General features: G+C 40.4%; 1 non-coding gene across 1 annotated transcript; it reads right to left on the bottom strand.

Annotated features, from left to right (window-relative positions):
* Positions 1-1,237: 1,237 nt before the first annotated feature.
* On the bottom strand, positions 1,238-1,320 carry trnal-uaa (transfer RNA leucine (anticodon UAA)). The gene has a single exon. It is a non-coding gene; the product is annotated as a tRNA-Leu (tRNA).
* Positions 1,321-17,678: the final 16,358 nt, after the last annotated feature.

Here is a 17,678-nt window from a genome sequence, read left to right as displayed (position 1 = left end):
GCAGCGACAGATCTCCTTGATCGTGTGTGACGAGGACAGATCGCAGAGAGACGGGAATAAAATCAAGTGCCTGACAAGGGGCACCTTCTCCCATCCACCAATTTCACATGTCATTTTGGGATTATTTCATTACTCGCCATGATCCATGACTGAAACTCATTTTGGCCCTGAGTGCTTTGAGAAAGTGTGTGACATGCAGCTGAGATGAACTGTGGGAAGGTAGCACGAAGCATAAAAAGAAGTGGGGAAAAAAACTTGTTCTGTTGAGCAATTTGAATAATTAAATCTAAACTTCTGGACATATTCAGAGGAAAACTTTTAGCAGTCATGATATACTCTTTGCAATGACGTTATGTTTACACTAATGTTGGTTGTTTGTTTGTGCGAGACAGGAAGTACTGGTAATGTGTTAATAATCTGTTGGTACATTAGTGACATTATGCAAAGGTCAGGTTACAGACTGCATCTCAGTTTAAGACCGTCTAGTCGTCACCCTGGCCGAGAGGCCTTTGTCACCTTCCATGCTCAAGCATGGCTAGCCTTCCCTCTAATGCACCACCACAACCCAATTGGGAAATTAGGTCCTCCATGTCCCATCTATTCCAGGCCAAACTGGTCAAGCTTGACATACAGCGAATCTTTTGACCAAACCTAAGCACAGTCTACTATTTAACAAATACAGCATGATTTATGGTCAAAGTCATTACACAGATAACCCTCTAATGTAAATGTTATACTGTAGGGTAGCCTGGTCTGTAATGTCAAACACCTGATTCCAATTATGATCTCATCAGGAACTATTGAACTGATAATGATCCTGATCATTTGAATTAGGTGAATTTGAACGGGAAAACATAAAACAGACTGGACAGGGGTTCACGAGGACCAGACTTGGGGACCCGTGGTTTAATTACATAAATATCTGAGTCTGGATGCCACGTAAAAGTAAAAAAGAGGGGAAAAAAAGACAATTCAGATTTACATCTGTAGGCAAGCGATCTCGCATGTCACTCAATAGCAACCGGTGGTTGCCAGGGACAGCCCAATCAATGTCTTGATATAATTTCCTTTCCTAAAACAGTGCCTTACATTGAAATTAAGCAGGGGGATAATCCAAGACTAGATATTTATCAAACTTTACAATATTGCTCCCCTTCCCCTTCAATAACTCATAATGGACCCTCTTTAATGATTGATGTCACATAATTAAGTGTTGGGAGTGGCAGTAGTCAAAGAATACCAGGAGTGGGGTTCGAACCCACGAGGACTATCGTCCATTGGATCTTAAGCCCAACGCCTTAACCACTCGGCCATCCTGGTGTACAATACAATCAACAATCATGTGAGTGAAGTGTAATAAGCACAACAGTTAACTTGCTGGCTTCCCTCTTCCATTCTTTGGGGCAGTACTTGGACAGTTTCTGATCCAGTTCCATGTAAATGTGTTCATTGTCTGCGGAAAGAAAGACACATTTTTAGTTCACATGCTTCTTCTAGGTTTTTTTTTTTTTTTACTTCCATTAGAACAAAACAGATCATAAAGCCTTCAGGATGCAATATTAAATGTCACCTATAATATTATCTGATCCTTAATAAGTGCCTTGGTGGTTGACAACATCTTTAGACTCTCTTTAGTTTGTGCCACAAAACATGTAAAACCAAAAATCACTGTCACTGTGTCATTGATTAGTGTTTGAGACCTCGTTTAAAACAACAACCAAAAAAAGTATCATATTTCCTGGCTGAATTTGGGATCAGTACGTTCTTGATCTATCCCCCAGCATATATATGTACTGTTTATCATCACTCAATTTACCTCTTCCAACTGTCTCAGGGTCAGGGAAGTGCATGCGCCTTGTTAGAATCACTGGGGATAGGCATATGATACAGAAAATGCATGAAAATATAGCTGAAGCCAGTTAATGTAAGCAAATCATCATAGTCGATGCTTGATCAGGCCTAGACTATCCATTCAGCCAGTCGTATGATGTCAGAAAGATCAGTTCCAAAATCATGAGGGTATGTGTAACACTTCGCTTGTGCATGTTCATCTCAGGTTACTGAAGGATTCCAGGCAGAGGAGCCCAGACAGGAAGTGTTGGTACATTAGCCCCATTAGATTAATTAAGAATGTTTGATTTCGAAAATGGACCATGAAATGGAGACATGACTCACAGCCACAACGCCAGCCAATCTTTAAATAAAAACACTTTATGGTTCAGCATGTAGAGTGGGAACATGGTACTCCTTTCCTTCAAAGTGCATAATACTTAATGACACTTTGTATAAAAGAAAGAAAGTACCTCCTCATATCTTGGTGCATGAATGATGGGTTGGCAGCATGAACATGATCTGCAAAGCACCCACACTACACAAATACAGTAATTTGCATTTTTGTTATGTACAACCATCCCATGTTTGATGGTTTAAATGTAGCTCACATGTTCAGAGGTGTAATTCTGCTGTTAATTGTCCCTGTACAAAATCCAAACATGTAATTGCTCCTTCTCTATCATACTGCTTCTGCACAGTTTCTAGTAATATGTCACTATGTTGCAGGAAAACGTACACACAAACATATAAACACGAATGTACAAAAACAATGTAGTGGAATATTAAACGAGTTGGCTATGAAGAGAATTATTGCTCTTGCAGCCTCACTCATCCAAAATCAGTAGAGAAGATAGGACCTTTATTGGTAAGCAAGTCATTTAAACGTTCTACAAAAGTCCCATCATAAGTCGTTGAATATGATGAGCTCATCATGGGCATGTGGCAAACGGTATCGCTAGCTAACAAAGCTAAAAAGAGAGCTAAAACATCTTCACAACTTTGTTCCCTACTTGTTCCTGAACGCATGGCTGTACTCCGTTGTGGTCCTGTTGACTCCTGCTTGCGACCAATTGTCAGCTGTTCCGTGGAGGTTCAGCTGTACTACCGTCCATGTGTCCTCAGATGCTGCGTGGAGCTTCTGAGAGAGCTTTTCATAGCTTGGCAATATGAAGAGCTACGCACTCCTGCTTCTCCCACAAGGATGTCGTTGTTGAATGCCTGGTCGTTGACGAAACATTTATTCTGAAGGAGCTATTTCTTTCCATCCATCCATTATCTGTTTCGCTTCTCCACACGAGGGTCGCGGGTGGTGCTGGAGCCTATCCCAGCTGTCTTCGGGCAGTATGCGGGGTAAACCCTCAAGTGTTTGACAGCCAATCGCAGGGCACACACAGACGAACAACCATCTGTGCTCATACTCATTTCTCGGGACAATACAGAGTATCCAATCAACCTACCATACATGTTTTTGGAGTACCCTGAGGAAACTCACACAGGCACGGGGAGAACATGCAAACCCTCCACAGGAATCAGGTGCGTTAGAACAAGGTTACATGTAAAACACACTGAATAGGGGCTCACGAGGACCGGACTAGTAGAGAACTGGTCCAGAGTAATGGTGAGCATTTTGGAATGGGAGAAGAAAATTGTCAGGTATGTTATGTTATAGAGATTTCTTTGCTGGAGTTTTGGAGTGCTTTGGCCAGCCATGATGTACTGCTTGGAGACACTGGTTCCAAAGGGACAACAGGAAATAGAGCTGGAGGTATTTTGAAGTTTTCTTGAGGAGTAACCAGGTCGGATAAAATTAGAAATAAGATTATCAGAAGGAGATTGACAGAGAGAGGAGATTTGGGTGGCTTGGACACCACCAGAGGAGATATATTGAGCATATTGGTAGAAGGCTGATGGGGGAGAAACTGCCAAACAAAAGAGTGAGAGGAAAACCTAAGAGAAGGTTCGTAGAAAAGGAAGACTGGGCTGTTTGTGTAAGAGAGTAAGATTCAGACAATATATTTACAAGGATGACACCATTTGAGGAACCCTAAAAGGACAAGTCGAACCCCTAACGGGACAAGTCGAAAGGAAAAGAAGATAAAAAAAGTCTAGAAATAAAAAGTTTTCATCGCTGCTGATTCCTAGGAGTGGCCATCTCTTAAGAATGACTGCCAAAGCACAAAATTGTTACGTGCATCCCTGGTACGTGCAAACTAAGGTTTGTGTAGTATAATAAAACAGGTTTATTAAAATCTTAACTGTCCCCCTTGGCGGGGTAATTAAATTCCTTTGGAATCCATAATTGGTCATAACTCTACACGTTTTTGTCTGCTGTGTTTGTCGAGATCTTTTTACCATCTGGCCACCATCTAAAAAGGCAGAGTGCAAATTGTATAGTATTAGAGGTAATGATTGTCATGTTGCTTGGATGGTCAGCAGGGTCATACAACAAATGAGCAAGTATGAGCAACTCCTGATGGCGATTATGGAATCTATTGAGAACCTTTCCAGGGCCATCAACACGATGTATGTTATCCAGGGCTTTGCCGCAAACCTCATGACCTGCGCTAACCCATCTCTTCACTTCGATTGTCTCAAGCCTACTATTTCGTCTTTTCACTGTGAACCAAACATTCCATCACTCGAACATTATTCCGGTAGGTAGGAGCTCGTGGCAGATTCCTGTTGAACATGTACTTTGTCTTCGATCAGCAACTTAGCATGTATTTGGACGATTGCACTAAGTTCTCCTATGTTATCATCTTGCATCAGTTAAGATGTGAGGTGGGCCAATTTCTTGTCAGAGCTGTAGGAATCGTTTGCATCTTTTTCTGTGGAAATGCATAAAGTCTTCGGTCAGCCCTTCATTAAGCCGCCATCTGGCAAACGACTAAGGCATTACGTCAGGGCTCTCAGTCAGCTGCAGACTATGCCATTGAATTCAGAATCATATGTCATTGATGAAAGTCAACTAGAGACCGAGACACACCAGATACCTTTCCCTCAGCCCTTCATGTTTGGGCGGCACACGACTTACAGCTGCCACCCTTACCTGTTTTTGCGGTGCACGACTTGCGGCCGCAACTCCTTCCTGTTCCGGCGAGGCATGTTGTGTGGCCACCACCTGTTCTTTCAGCGGTGCAAAACCAGCAGCTGCCACCAGTCTCTGTTCTGGCGGCAATACACAGCCCAGAGCCGGCCTCCAACCTTGCTCCGGTAGCGCAAGACCTTCAGCCCTCCTCCACTCAAGATCTACAACCCAAATGACTATTTAAATACCCTTGTGTGTGCCATTGGGGCCAAACACTAGATACATCCTCTCTTTCATGTATCCTCCAGCCCTCTCATCCTTTATTCCGAATGGCCCAGAGGAACATTCATGGATTTTACGGTCCATCGTCCTCGTCCATTCCCTCTTAGTTCCTAGTTGGACCATTCTACCTCGAGTTCCCTCACAAGCTGTGAATGTCACCGGGTGGTTCCCCAGGAGGGGGGGATATTGTTGAGACTGGTTGCAGGGCGGGATAGTGTTGAGACTGGTTATGACTGTATGTTGTCAGTTGCTATGGTCCTTATGTTGTTACCGTTATTCCGTTGTACAGGATTGGGCATGGCCTGATGTCTCTCAGTACTTAAAGACCTTGTGTAAAGTAAACTTCACCAAGTGTCTTTTGAGACATAATGGGTGTGCGGGTTTTTATGAACTTGCTTTATTACAACAATTGAAACCAAAACATGTTAGGTTACGATTTTTGTTGGTAAACCACATATAGTTTTCCGTCAGGATCATGGCAGGTACACTCTAAATTTTCACATTACATATACTGCTTTTAAACTGTAATGAATGGTCCAAAAGGGCTTGCTATGAAATAAAAACTGAAAGTCCGGTGTTATGTTTGCTTTGACATTAAAAGTTAATTTTAAAGCAGATCCAGTTCTCTTACAGGTCAGACTTTTCACAAAGAGTCCTTTTAAAACAAAAGAAACTAATCCAATTGATAGGTATACAGACACTCAGTTATCTCGGTATCCACACTTAAAACATAATCTTCATTCTTAAATGTTTGATTATGCTGGTGGAGATTTATGCTAGGGGAACTTGTATCTGTGAGGCAATTATTTGTGCGTTGGTGAAATGCATGAGTGTTTTGTGATGTGACATCTGGGCCAGGAAAGGAGTGAATGCTGGCCCCTTTGAGGTTTTGCTGTTCTGACTGCACTGGGCCAGATGGGGATAATGGAATGTCATTCTGTCAGCTCCCCGGCTGATTAGGGAGTGTTTGTTATATATTGATTGTCTTTCATGGCAAATTATCTATGCACAGGTCAGCACTAGCGTTTTATTCTCAGAGCTCTGATTCCCGTCCACACACAAAATCAATGAGTACAAATAAAATGGAATTTAAAAAAAAAATACAAGGGGAATTAGCAAACATCCCAGCATGGCTGCTGTCATGCATATGTTAGTGGTGATCCCATGCTGCCTGACATCATGTCTTTGGTTTCCACCAAAGTACGCTCTCACCAAGTATGTAATTATAACAGCAGTCATTTCTCATTTTTTTGTTTTGCACATTCAGTAGTTGTGCAAGCTTTTGTCTCATGCCCAAGATAAATTTCAACAGTCTGAAATTGGTAATTTGTAGCATTCCTTATTTTGTCCTGGTGTCCCTAAAAGCTCACAAAAAACCCCATGAGAGTTCACAAACTGTTTTTTTTTTTAAATGCTGTCATGTTACTGAATAGCCTGATGTAATTGCACTGCATATGCAGACCTTTAGTTCTTATTTAATTCATTTCTCGTTTATATAGTACAAACACTATTTCTGGCACTCGTGTCAACAACTGTCACACCTGTGTCCCCCATCCAAACATCCCCTTTTTTATTCTATCGAGTGTTGTTGCTGATGTTTGTGGGCTTGACGTGGATTCAGTCCTTTTTATTAGATAGCATCAGTCTTTTGTCAGGCCTCTAGAATTGCACAGTAGCGGCTGTCTCCACCACCGCAGTGGATTTCCCTTCAGCCCCTGAGGCCGATTGCTCAGAGGCTTTTTGTTTAACCTGGCGGCCATGTGATGGGCCCACTTGGATTCGTCATCCTCCACATAAAAGACGTCGGTGCAGGGCCCTCTTCTCTGACCAAACGGCTGTCCGAGCTGCATTGACTTTCTGTCAGTGCTTCCATGCGTATTGTTTGTGAGTTTGATTAAAATTTAAAAAAAGAAAAAGGAAGGAGAAAAATGCAATTACTCAAGTTGGGTGAAACTGAATGCAGACCTCATAGAGATAATCACAGACTAATGTGACATTCCTCCATCACCACAGCAACCAGAGAACAGTCTACAAGCAGCACAAAAGTAGTGACGGGAGGGGGCGGCGATGTGGTGGTGAAGCAGACACAGATTCTCTGTGAAGTGGTTTTGCATGTCCTTCCCTGTTGCAGAAGCGTAATGGCTTGTAGTGAACAAATGGATCTTTATGAAGCATCACAGTTACATCTGTTTCATTTTGCATCTATTAAGTCAAAGCTACAATGTTGTGTGCCACATCTGGATACTAAGAAGTGTTTTGTTTGACTTCCTGACTGGATACCCAGTAAAATCAGAATCCTAGATTTCTTTTCTCAGCATTTACATGAACTTGAACAGTAAAAGTAGGTAGGGCAATTAAAGCAAAAAAAAAAGAAACATGTGTCTCTTACTCATGCACATACTCTCTTAATCCAGTGACTGTGTGTGGTATATCTGTGCATGGTGGATCTCTTAATTTCTGCAGAGTGAACAGCTTCCAGATGTAAGTTTTCTGATGGCCCCGCCCCATCCAGATGCCCAGGCTGCCAGCAAGCCCTGCCTCAAATTGGGCACGTTTAAGCAATCATTTATTTCCTATCTTCCTGAAGGGCAACTTTTATTAATACAGCCTTTTCATCTCTCGGTGTTTGATTGAAGTGAATGGTGCTGGGCTTTGGATAGAAATGGATAATGGTTTATCCCTGCAGGAGGGAGTGGTCACTGAGGGGGGTGTTGTTTTATAATGTGTGCCGTAGTGGAAGGAAACTGACGATAAGAAAGAAACAGGACATCCTCTGTTGTAAGTGGTTCCAGGTTATCCAGCCCACAAACTTGAGCATGTTGCCCATAGCCAAAAACTCAAGGAACTCCTATGGCCACTGCCTCATATCATTGAGTTTTATATTTTGAATATCAAACCCATTTTAATGCCGTGCTGGATAATAGAATATCGGGCACTCAGTTGGTTTTGTGGTCAACAATTCTGATTCTACCATTGTTAGAAAGATAAAGATGTCCTTTATTAGTCCCACAATGGGGAAATTTGAGGTGTTACAGCAGCCACGATATAGATCACACAGTCGGCGGCGTAATGTAGCCGTTAATGTATAACATTAGCAGCAGACATTCATAAAAAGCATGCAAATATACACAGTATAAACGTATATAAGTGTAAGGAAACACTCCTAATGCCTGTCCATTATACAGAGGGGGAAACGCTGTAATGATAAAAACTACTGAATGATTGAAAATACTGCAATCATAAAAATATTGCATTGCATTGATAAAAGTACTGTAATGGTAAGAGTACTGAAATGATAGAAAAGTACTGCAATTATAGAAAATACTGCAATGATAAAAGTACTGTAATGGTAAAAAGTACTGCAATGATAAAATATACTGCAATGATAAAAGTACCTGTAATAGTCAAAGTACTGCAACGATCGAAAAATACTGCAATGATAAAAGTACTGTAATAGTAAAAGTACTGCAATGATAGGAAATACTGCAATGATAAAAGTACTGTAATAGTGAACGTCCTGCAATGGTAGAAATACTGCAGTGATAGAAGTACTGTTATAAGAATACTGTAATGGTAAACAAAATACATCATTGGTCAATATTTAAGTATACCATTGGCTGAAAGTACAGTAGTAGTGTATATTGCATCCTAGGACTGCACAATTGCACTAATGCCATCCCGTTTAGGCCTGATCCAATGTTCTTGTTAAAAGGTCTGACAGCAGTCGGCAGGAAGGAGCGGCGAAATCTCTCTTTGGTACAGCAAGGGTGTAACAGGGTTGTCCTCCAAGTTAGCAACCAGCCGTCAGTTTCCATTCTACTTTCTGACAGTGTATGTTCAAAGAACATATAATACATTATTGCATTGTTTCCCGACATTTCTGTAGTGTTAGTGTCACGACTTGATTCAAGAGCTATCAGAATGTGGAACACCTCCACCAGGGCACTTGGCTCATCCACTTCACCCACACATGGCCCATCAATTTGCCTGCTTGACTAATCTTTAAGTACTTTGGCTTTGGAGCCATAGGCTTTGGTTCGACACACGTGGACAAAAGTTAAAAGATAATTTTGAACATGGGAGAGAATATACTCACGAGGTGATGTGGAACAAGGCTTCATTTCCACTTTCTAGCTGAAGTGGTGCACATCACTTCCACTCTCATTTTCGCCTTAAAGAATTACATGTCAAATACATTTTTAAAAAAATCATTGGGAAAATATCTTTCAAACAGCCTAGTGTGAGCATACAGTATGAATTTCCTCGAGCCAGGAGTCTTTTATGCAACTGCTGATTTAACCTGCAGTCCCTTTGTACAGCAGGCGAAAGCATTGCTGACGGTAATGCTGCCACAATGAATCAAACTGATTCCATTTCAATTTTCTTTTTTTCCTTTCTTATGAATAAATAATTAAAATGATATGTGTATGACTTACAAAGATCATAATTACTCTGCTCCAGGGAAAGAGGCTTTGCACAGATTACATCCATCATGTTTTGTTTTTCCCCTTGAAGGCCACAGCATGGCAGAGGGGGACATTGATTAAGATGTTCTTAGTGGATTATAAAATGCTGCTCCTTAGGCAAGTCATAAAGAATAAAAACAATCGTTGACCTTTGTGTTAAAGCCTCCTTCATTTATGAAATCTTTGGATTCATAAGCAGGCCAAATGATTTGGACTCACATTTAGCATTAAATTAATTCTGCAAGGATATAATGACAATGCACTGTATGTTGAAAAACAGTAATTCCTCGTTTATATCGCCATTGATGGGGACCAGAAACCCCCGCGCAAGGTGGAAAATTAATTATTATTCTTCTTTTTCTTATTTTTAATTTTGGGGGGATTTACGCCTTTATTACCCCAATTCAGGATTCTGCCACACAGATATAGCAGACTACATAAAACTGTTTTTTTTGGCCGAAATTAGCTGCTTATTTTTGTTGCTTTTGTTTTAGCTTCCCAGAACACACATTTAAGAAGTACTGTGAACTTCTTTCATGGTAAGTTGAAGGGGAAAGCACATCGGCAGTTACCAGTCAAACAGAAAATGGGAAGTGTCAAGCAGTACACCAAATCAAGACAGATCCTGCAGTGAAATGTGTTTGGGCATTATACCAATTTCACTTTACCCGTCTCGCTTCTTTTCCTGCTCCCTGGGCCAGGAGGGGAGGAATTAGCCATTATGATGGCTTCAGTTTGCCATCTCCACTGATGGGCAGGGAAGTCTGGCACTGTTTTCGTCACCTGTCTCAGCTTCTGGGATTTAACACGGCTTGGTGTCTGGACATGAGCAAGGAGGAGGGAAAAAAAAACAAACAAATACAAAATTCAACATGCTTGTGAACAAAAGAATTAGATGTGTAGGCATGGTGAGATTGCTTTGCTCTCTGGGACACATTTTGACAAGAGGCATTTTGCTTGGTATATATTTATATATGTACGTAAGCACAAGCGGCTGTCAGTGTCGGCAGTGAAACTTCAATATGCTTGTTGTAGAGGGGCAGAATTAATGTTCTGAGGTATTGAATTGATCCCACCGCCTCCACTATTCAGCATGTAAAGGTCACTTTGATCAATTCTGCAAAACTGGGATTGTTTCAGGATTATATTATGTCACTTTACAGTTAGATGATGACATATTAAATATTGGTAAGCAAGAATAGTACTCATCGGTGAGCTCTTTCATTTATAGCTATTTAAATATTTGAACATGACCCCTGCTCCAATACTTTTGAATGTGCTGTCTTAAAAGCACTCTGAAGAAACCACAAGCTCTTAGCCAATTCGATCCACTTACCTAACACACACCTCGCTTTGTTAATGGACATGGTGAGAATACTATTTGCACTTTAGTAAATAATATACCTCTAATAATACGATACTGGAAACCCCAAAGGTAAATGTTGATTATGATGAATTAAAGAGTACATGCTGTGGAGCTGTTTTTTTTTTCAGATTAAGGAAAACATGCAATAAAGGTCTACAGAAGAAAAGTTATACATTTAGCTATACTTAGATTAGTCTTAGTCACTTTTTTGCACTGTCACTATGAAGGATTTAGTTGGTATTTTAGCGAGAAGCCAGACAAGTTAATGATCAAACCATAAAATGGCGTAAGCAAATGGAATTTGACTCCATATGCCACCAGACTCTCATTTCCCTATTATTTCCCTCTCTTCATTATTAGCCATGATTGGACATAGAGACAATATATGAGTACTTGTGCCGTTGTGTAGATGAGTGCTCTTCCTGTAAATGACCAGCAGCAGGCTGCTAAAACGGTGTGAGTGCTTCGGTGCAATGGGAGGACAGTAGGACAGTAGGACGACTAAAAGCACTTTAACGACATGGCGGGACTCGTGTTTCGTAATGATGCACACAAGATTAATTAGGCTCTGCGTATGGGTCATAATTATACGAGCACTGATCCTCTCCACCGGCTATAGTCAAGCACTCTCCATTCGTGCCTTGAGTTTCAGATAATCTATCCGTGCATTAACATATTCCTTTCATTATGTGTGTTATATATATCAAGCTTATGTATTCATATGTTTGACATAAAAAGAGAAAGGTGATATAAGAAACTGGAGGGCATTACATTACCATCACTCACTGGGATGGCTCAATAAATTGAAATTTTTTAGTTCTCCAGTGCTCAGATGTCATTAAGTTGGTTTCCTCTAAACGTCAGTAAAGGTATAATTGAGCACATAAAAGAGTTAGAAATAAAGCCACAAAATTATGTGCATCGTACTCTAACTTATAATGAAGGAAATAGAAGCTCTGTCATTACCATAGCAGAGCTGCGTTATCTTTAGAAGTTATTTGACAATAGCAAGTCCTCACGTTGCTTGCTAGTGCTATATGCAAATCAAGATTATAGTGTTATGTAGCGTTATACTAAAATGCAGAAATGGTGTGCTAGTATTTAGCATATTTATTGGCTTGGCCTTTTCTGACCATTCTGAATTCCTTCAAGCTTGAACTTGATATTGCATTGTCACAAACAGACCTCTGCAAAAAAATGACGATTATCTAATGGGTCGGTAATTATTCACATCCTGATGAGTGCCATGAAGAGTAAGCAAAACACTGAGATAAGACTATTTTTTTTTTCACAAATATCCAGTTTTGAATGCAGAATGCAATTTTATATATATTATATTTTCAACTAATTCCATTGTTCAATTATTTTTACAAAATCTATAGTACGTAAAAGATGAAGTAATGCCCATGGCACCCGCATGAAAGCAGCAGAAAGTCTTGTTAATTTTTTCTACGATGCTCTCACACATACTGTAACTCAAGAATGACCTTGTCGATTGTATATTTTAGCTAACAATAAATAATGCAACATTTTCACTTGTAGCTCAAGAATTTGAATCGTTACACAAGAGATTACCATTTCCTATGAATTAACTTCCATCATATCCAAAGTCAATTTTGTTGTAATAGTCATAATGCTGATGCAGGGTACTTTTTCTGAAGAACTGATCTTTAAATTTAAGTAGGACTTCAGAAGATTTATTGAGGACAGGAGGCAATTTTCTCTGAAGTAAGTAGAGACAGTACTTGATTTAATAAACTTCGATAAGATGCTCCCATCTAGGATCCTGTAATAACAGAACTGGGGGTGTGGAGAAAGGGGGTGATGAGCGTGTGTGTGTGTGTGTGTTTGTGTGTGTGTGTGAGGACAGCGATGACGTTTAAACTGTGATGTCTTAATACCTTGACATAAACATACACACAGATTAATGAAGCCTTGGGAGATTGCGAGGAAAGGGATAAGATTGCTTATCGATCCATATCAAAATTTTCATGCTAATCCCAGCCAGGAGACAGCGTGTCTTGTATCAGAGTTAATAATCTGATTTCTAGGCTGTCCAGGACAATTCCAGCCAATGTGAGGCTCTAATCACAGCGCCGTCTTCCCATTTGATAGCGGCTGCCTTGGTCCTGCAGAACGCCCCCTCCCTTATACGGCCCACCATCCCACCCGCTTGGCCCTCTGGCCCTTGCCACCAACTCGGACAGTGATGGAGCATATGATAGAAACATGTTGACAAATTAAATTTTTTAAATTTCAGAGGAGATTTGCAGCTGTGAGATTGGTTGGGGATGGCGGTTATTTGTGGGGTGCTGATAGAAGCATTGCTGACCTTCGTCCATGAGTGTGTTCAGAGAATTTTTTTTTGGTGCATTTCCATCTTCTGGTATTTGATCTCCAGAGCAGTTGTTGGTAGCAAACTGCAAAGTTACAAATCCCTCTGAGGGCAGGGCATTTGTATGAGTTTGTTTTTTCATGATTTTCAGATTTTTTTTCTGTCAACAAATATATAAAAAAACTATGCAACTATTCAATTATAAAACTAATTCTCATAGGTTTAGTGGTTCAGTCTGTAAGAACTTGGGCTTTGAAATTGGAAAACACGGTTTTGAATCCCATCACTGATATAAATAAAATAAAAATTTCAAAAAGCCAACTCGTTGGCAAGATGTGCTTGATGGCATGTGGACTATGTCAAGTGCCTTTCATTCTTCGAGCCATATTTTTGTGCCCAGCGCAAGTCTAGCGGCAAGCACAGTTTAAATGTGTGCATGGGTGACATTTTATTTATTTTGGTATTTTTGTAGACATGCACAAGTTGAAATTGCCTCTGCGCAGTTGTGGGAGTGAACACAGTTGACTATCGAAGCGGCTCCTCTCAGTCCGTTTAAATTCAGCGCAGGAGAGGCGCACAGTCAACATAGCGGAAGAAAAACAGATTCATGGAGTCCGTGCTGGAGTGTGCGTGAAATACTAATAATTAGGACTCATATCAGTTTTATAACTGAAAATAAGGAAACTGACAAGCGTCTGAAATTACCCTGTTGCTTTTGTCCATGCCATGTATTTTTAGAGTGCTGTTTGGTGAAAAATTAGAATCCCTTAGCATGGAGGAAATTTGAGCTCAGAATTGTTGTTTGATGTGATTCATTGTCTTCTACATTTGTCTCCAAATTTTTCTTTCACTCTCTTCTGTCCAAGTAACTTTGGAAACAAGAACAGTTCTGACTAAAAAGCAAATTATCATAATAATTATGGACACTTTCTCCATTCACATGTAGAGTAGAATCTCAAAAGATTCTATACATGCAATCATTCCTGCTTGATTAGGATCTCAGTTGGCTCGCACTGGTCATAATGGTCTCCTGCTGCAGTAGTGCACATGAGGAGACGGAGTGGAGCACCCTGAGGAGCGCTCACTGATGTATCTCAGTTAGGCTAATATCCTTGTCTCACATTTTTCTCTATTAAATCTTAATCAAGGACTTGTCGAGTGTCACTTGACATTTGCATTTTAGTGAGCAGAGCCGTGATGCACAGTGTTGGTTGGACAGCTTGCTTCCATTAGCTGTACAAGTACCAGCTCTCCTCCTGACATAGTCATGGTGAATGTCTGGGAATCATAAAAAATGTTTCTAGTGTGGTTCATTAAAATTCAACATTAACATGCAGAAACCTCTGTGAGATGGTCTACTCTTTACTCTGGCAATTGAAAATGTGAGCACTATTAAGCACATCAAGACAAAGATGTGTAAAGAATCAGTCAACACTGAACTTCTCTCAATAATCAATTTCCTTGTCTACATGTTAACAAAAAAAAGAGTTGATAAGTACCGCAAGGTTTGTGATTGGCTTTGATTTCCACCTACAGGACAAATCAGACATGATTGTCTATTGACGGTTATCTTCTTTTCGGTATGACATTGATGACTTTGGAGTGTCCACATTGATCAACCATTCAAAGGTATTGCTTTGCCCAAGTCAAACACTTTTGTACTGGAAAGCTTCAAAAAGAGAAGCACTTATAAAACCAAACCTTATCAGTTGTAATATCCAGGAAGGCAAACAAGATCAAGAATAAGGCAAAATTCAATCTAATATATATATATATATATATATATATATATATATATATATATATATATGGATATGTATGTATGTATACTTGCTATTATGTTAAGGGAACAATTTCCTTTTCACATCGAGCCTGACCAGATGGATTTGTATCGTTATACCGCTTGGTAAATAAAATCATCATTGCGAAACTGCATTTCACATATCCTTGGGTTGTCTCAGTGTTAAAATTGGTTTGATGAAATTAAAGCATTGTGAATGATAACTATGCAAAAAAACAGCAAGGGAGCAAATTTTTCACAGCACAAGGGAGCAAACTTTTTCACAACACTGTGTATGTATATACACAAAACTATTAATATTCCAGAAAAAAGACAAAAAGTGATTAATTCTTTAAAGGTGCAGTGTGTACAATTTAGTGGCATCTCGTGGTGAACTAATAGAATACAACGACCTAAACTCGAAGCTTGCCTATTTTGAAACACGCGCACTATGCCTCGGAGAGACAGCATTACACTAATTTCTTCAGCAAGGGTGCCAGCAAAATGTCGTTTCAGTATTCCATCAAATGACAAAGTTACAAATGTTGTCGTCATTAGGAATTAAGGAAGTATGTTGCACGGTGGCCCGACTGGTTAGCACGATGGCCTCACAGTGAGAGACATCGTCGGTCGTGGGTTCAATCCCGGCTCCGGCCATCCTGTGTGGAGTTTGCATGTTCTCCCCAGGCCTGCGTGGGTTTCCTCCGGGGACTTGCTTTTATTTAGGGAGAACTGTGAACTAGTTTATTTTTGGTTCGATGAATTTAGTTTTTAAAAAATCAAATTTTGAACGACAAACTGAACTACTTAATTTTAAGATTTGTAAGCTGAACTTTGAACGAGTTCCCATAGGAGATGAACTTTCCCAAAACTGCATCAAATACACACTTAAAACAGGTCAGACTCGACATATTTTTGACATATACTTCAGGACCATACGGGAGGCGTGTCAACAGTAAAACTTCACACAGCCAAATCCAGGTTTCTGATATTCTGTTTTGCATGGATGCTGCCTCCGTTACACTACCTCCAAAGATGGGAAATTGAAAGGTGTCTTTACACCCCCCACCCCCTCCCCATTGCAATCTGCTACCTTTCACATAGACCAGTGACATGTAAAACTGCTTTGACAGGTAATGAATGCGAAAAGAGAATATGTGATGGTCAGCCACAAAGAATGAATTGGCAAAAAATGTGATCCAATTATATACATGGCAGTGATATTGAACACATCATTAGGCATGCAAGAATAATGGATATACTAGATAGTATTACTGTAGCGCTAAATAGCCAATTTTGTATCAACAACAATACATGTCTACTGTGATGCTTCAGTAAATCAATTTGTGGCATGGTTGTGGTTTTATGTGAATGTGCTTTTTTTTTGCATGAATGGATTTTCTCCAGATGTCTGTGTATTATCCTGTGAATGTTGGGCTCAATGAGTGTGTGTCTGCATATCTGTGTGAGTGTGCAATGCATTTGTGTGCAAATAGCTTCCCCGCAGTGTCCTCCAGTACGAGCAATAATTTGACAGTAATGTTGCCAATAAACAAACAAAACCCAGCCTCACTTATAATCTGTATCTGTTTGGGAAAGCATAATGATGTGTTAGCATGGCCTGGTTTTTCTATTGTGCTGCGGCCTTGTCATGGTGGCTCAGGGGAAGACTTATCCATATGAGAGGCTTAGCGAAGCCTGTTCAGATCCGCCAGGATTAGGCCCAGGCTAATACACTGGGTCAACAGCATGGTTCTCCTAATGAAACAGGTGTACAGTACTTATAACTGTCTCTCCACATAGAGGAGGCTCAAACAAAAGCTGATATCATCCCTCTCGGCTTAGACAGACTCGTATGATATCCCACAGTAGGAAATTCAGTGGCTGTATCAACCATGGTGCAGACATCGTACATGCTCAGAGGTGTTCTGGGCTGCGCAGTGCAAAATGGGGAATAGGACATACACGGGAAGAGAGGCATTTAGCCTTTGTCTTTTTCGAAGCCAGTGATGCATTAGCACATCATTACAGGAATACAGAGAAGAAATGTTAGTGTCTGATATATAAGCCAAAAATAAACATAGTTTCACAATTTTTCATCCACCACAATTTGGACTTCATAATGTGATGTCAATGACAATGTTCTCGCGTGAGGTTTAATGTTGTCGATTTTTCGTCATAAAAGCATTTTTTTCCACATGACAATGTTAGACACGTTTGGGTAAAATTGGTCAGTTCACATCATGTCATGTCATTATCCACACCGCTTATCCTGAATAGGTTCGCGGGAGGGTGCTGGAGCCTATCCCAGCTGACTACGGGCGAAAGGCGCACTACACCCTGTACTGGTCACCAGCCAGTCACAGGGCAGACAGTTCACATCAGAGTAAACCAAATTATTTTAATTGATTTCAAACTTCATGGAGCAGCACAAGCCACTGTGGGCTGATTGTGTTTCATTTTAAACTTTTGAGACAACAATAGCACAATGGCTTCACGGTACAGAGGTGCAGGGTTCGATTCCAGCTCCGGCCTTCCGATGTGGAGTTTACATATTCTACCCGTTGCCTGCGTGGGTTTTCTCCGGG

This window comes from Idiotropiscis lumnitzeri, chromosome 10, assembly GCF_059441095.1.
Source record: "Idiotropiscis lumnitzeri isolate Australia: NSW breed Sydney's pygmy pipehorse chromosome 10, RoL_Ilum_1.0, whole genome shotgun sequence".
NCBI lineage: Eukaryota > Metazoa > Chordata > Actinopteri > Syngnathiformes > Syngnathidae > Idiotropiscis > Idiotropiscis lumnitzeri.
This window is presented reverse-complemented; position numbering and strand designations above follow the sequence as displayed.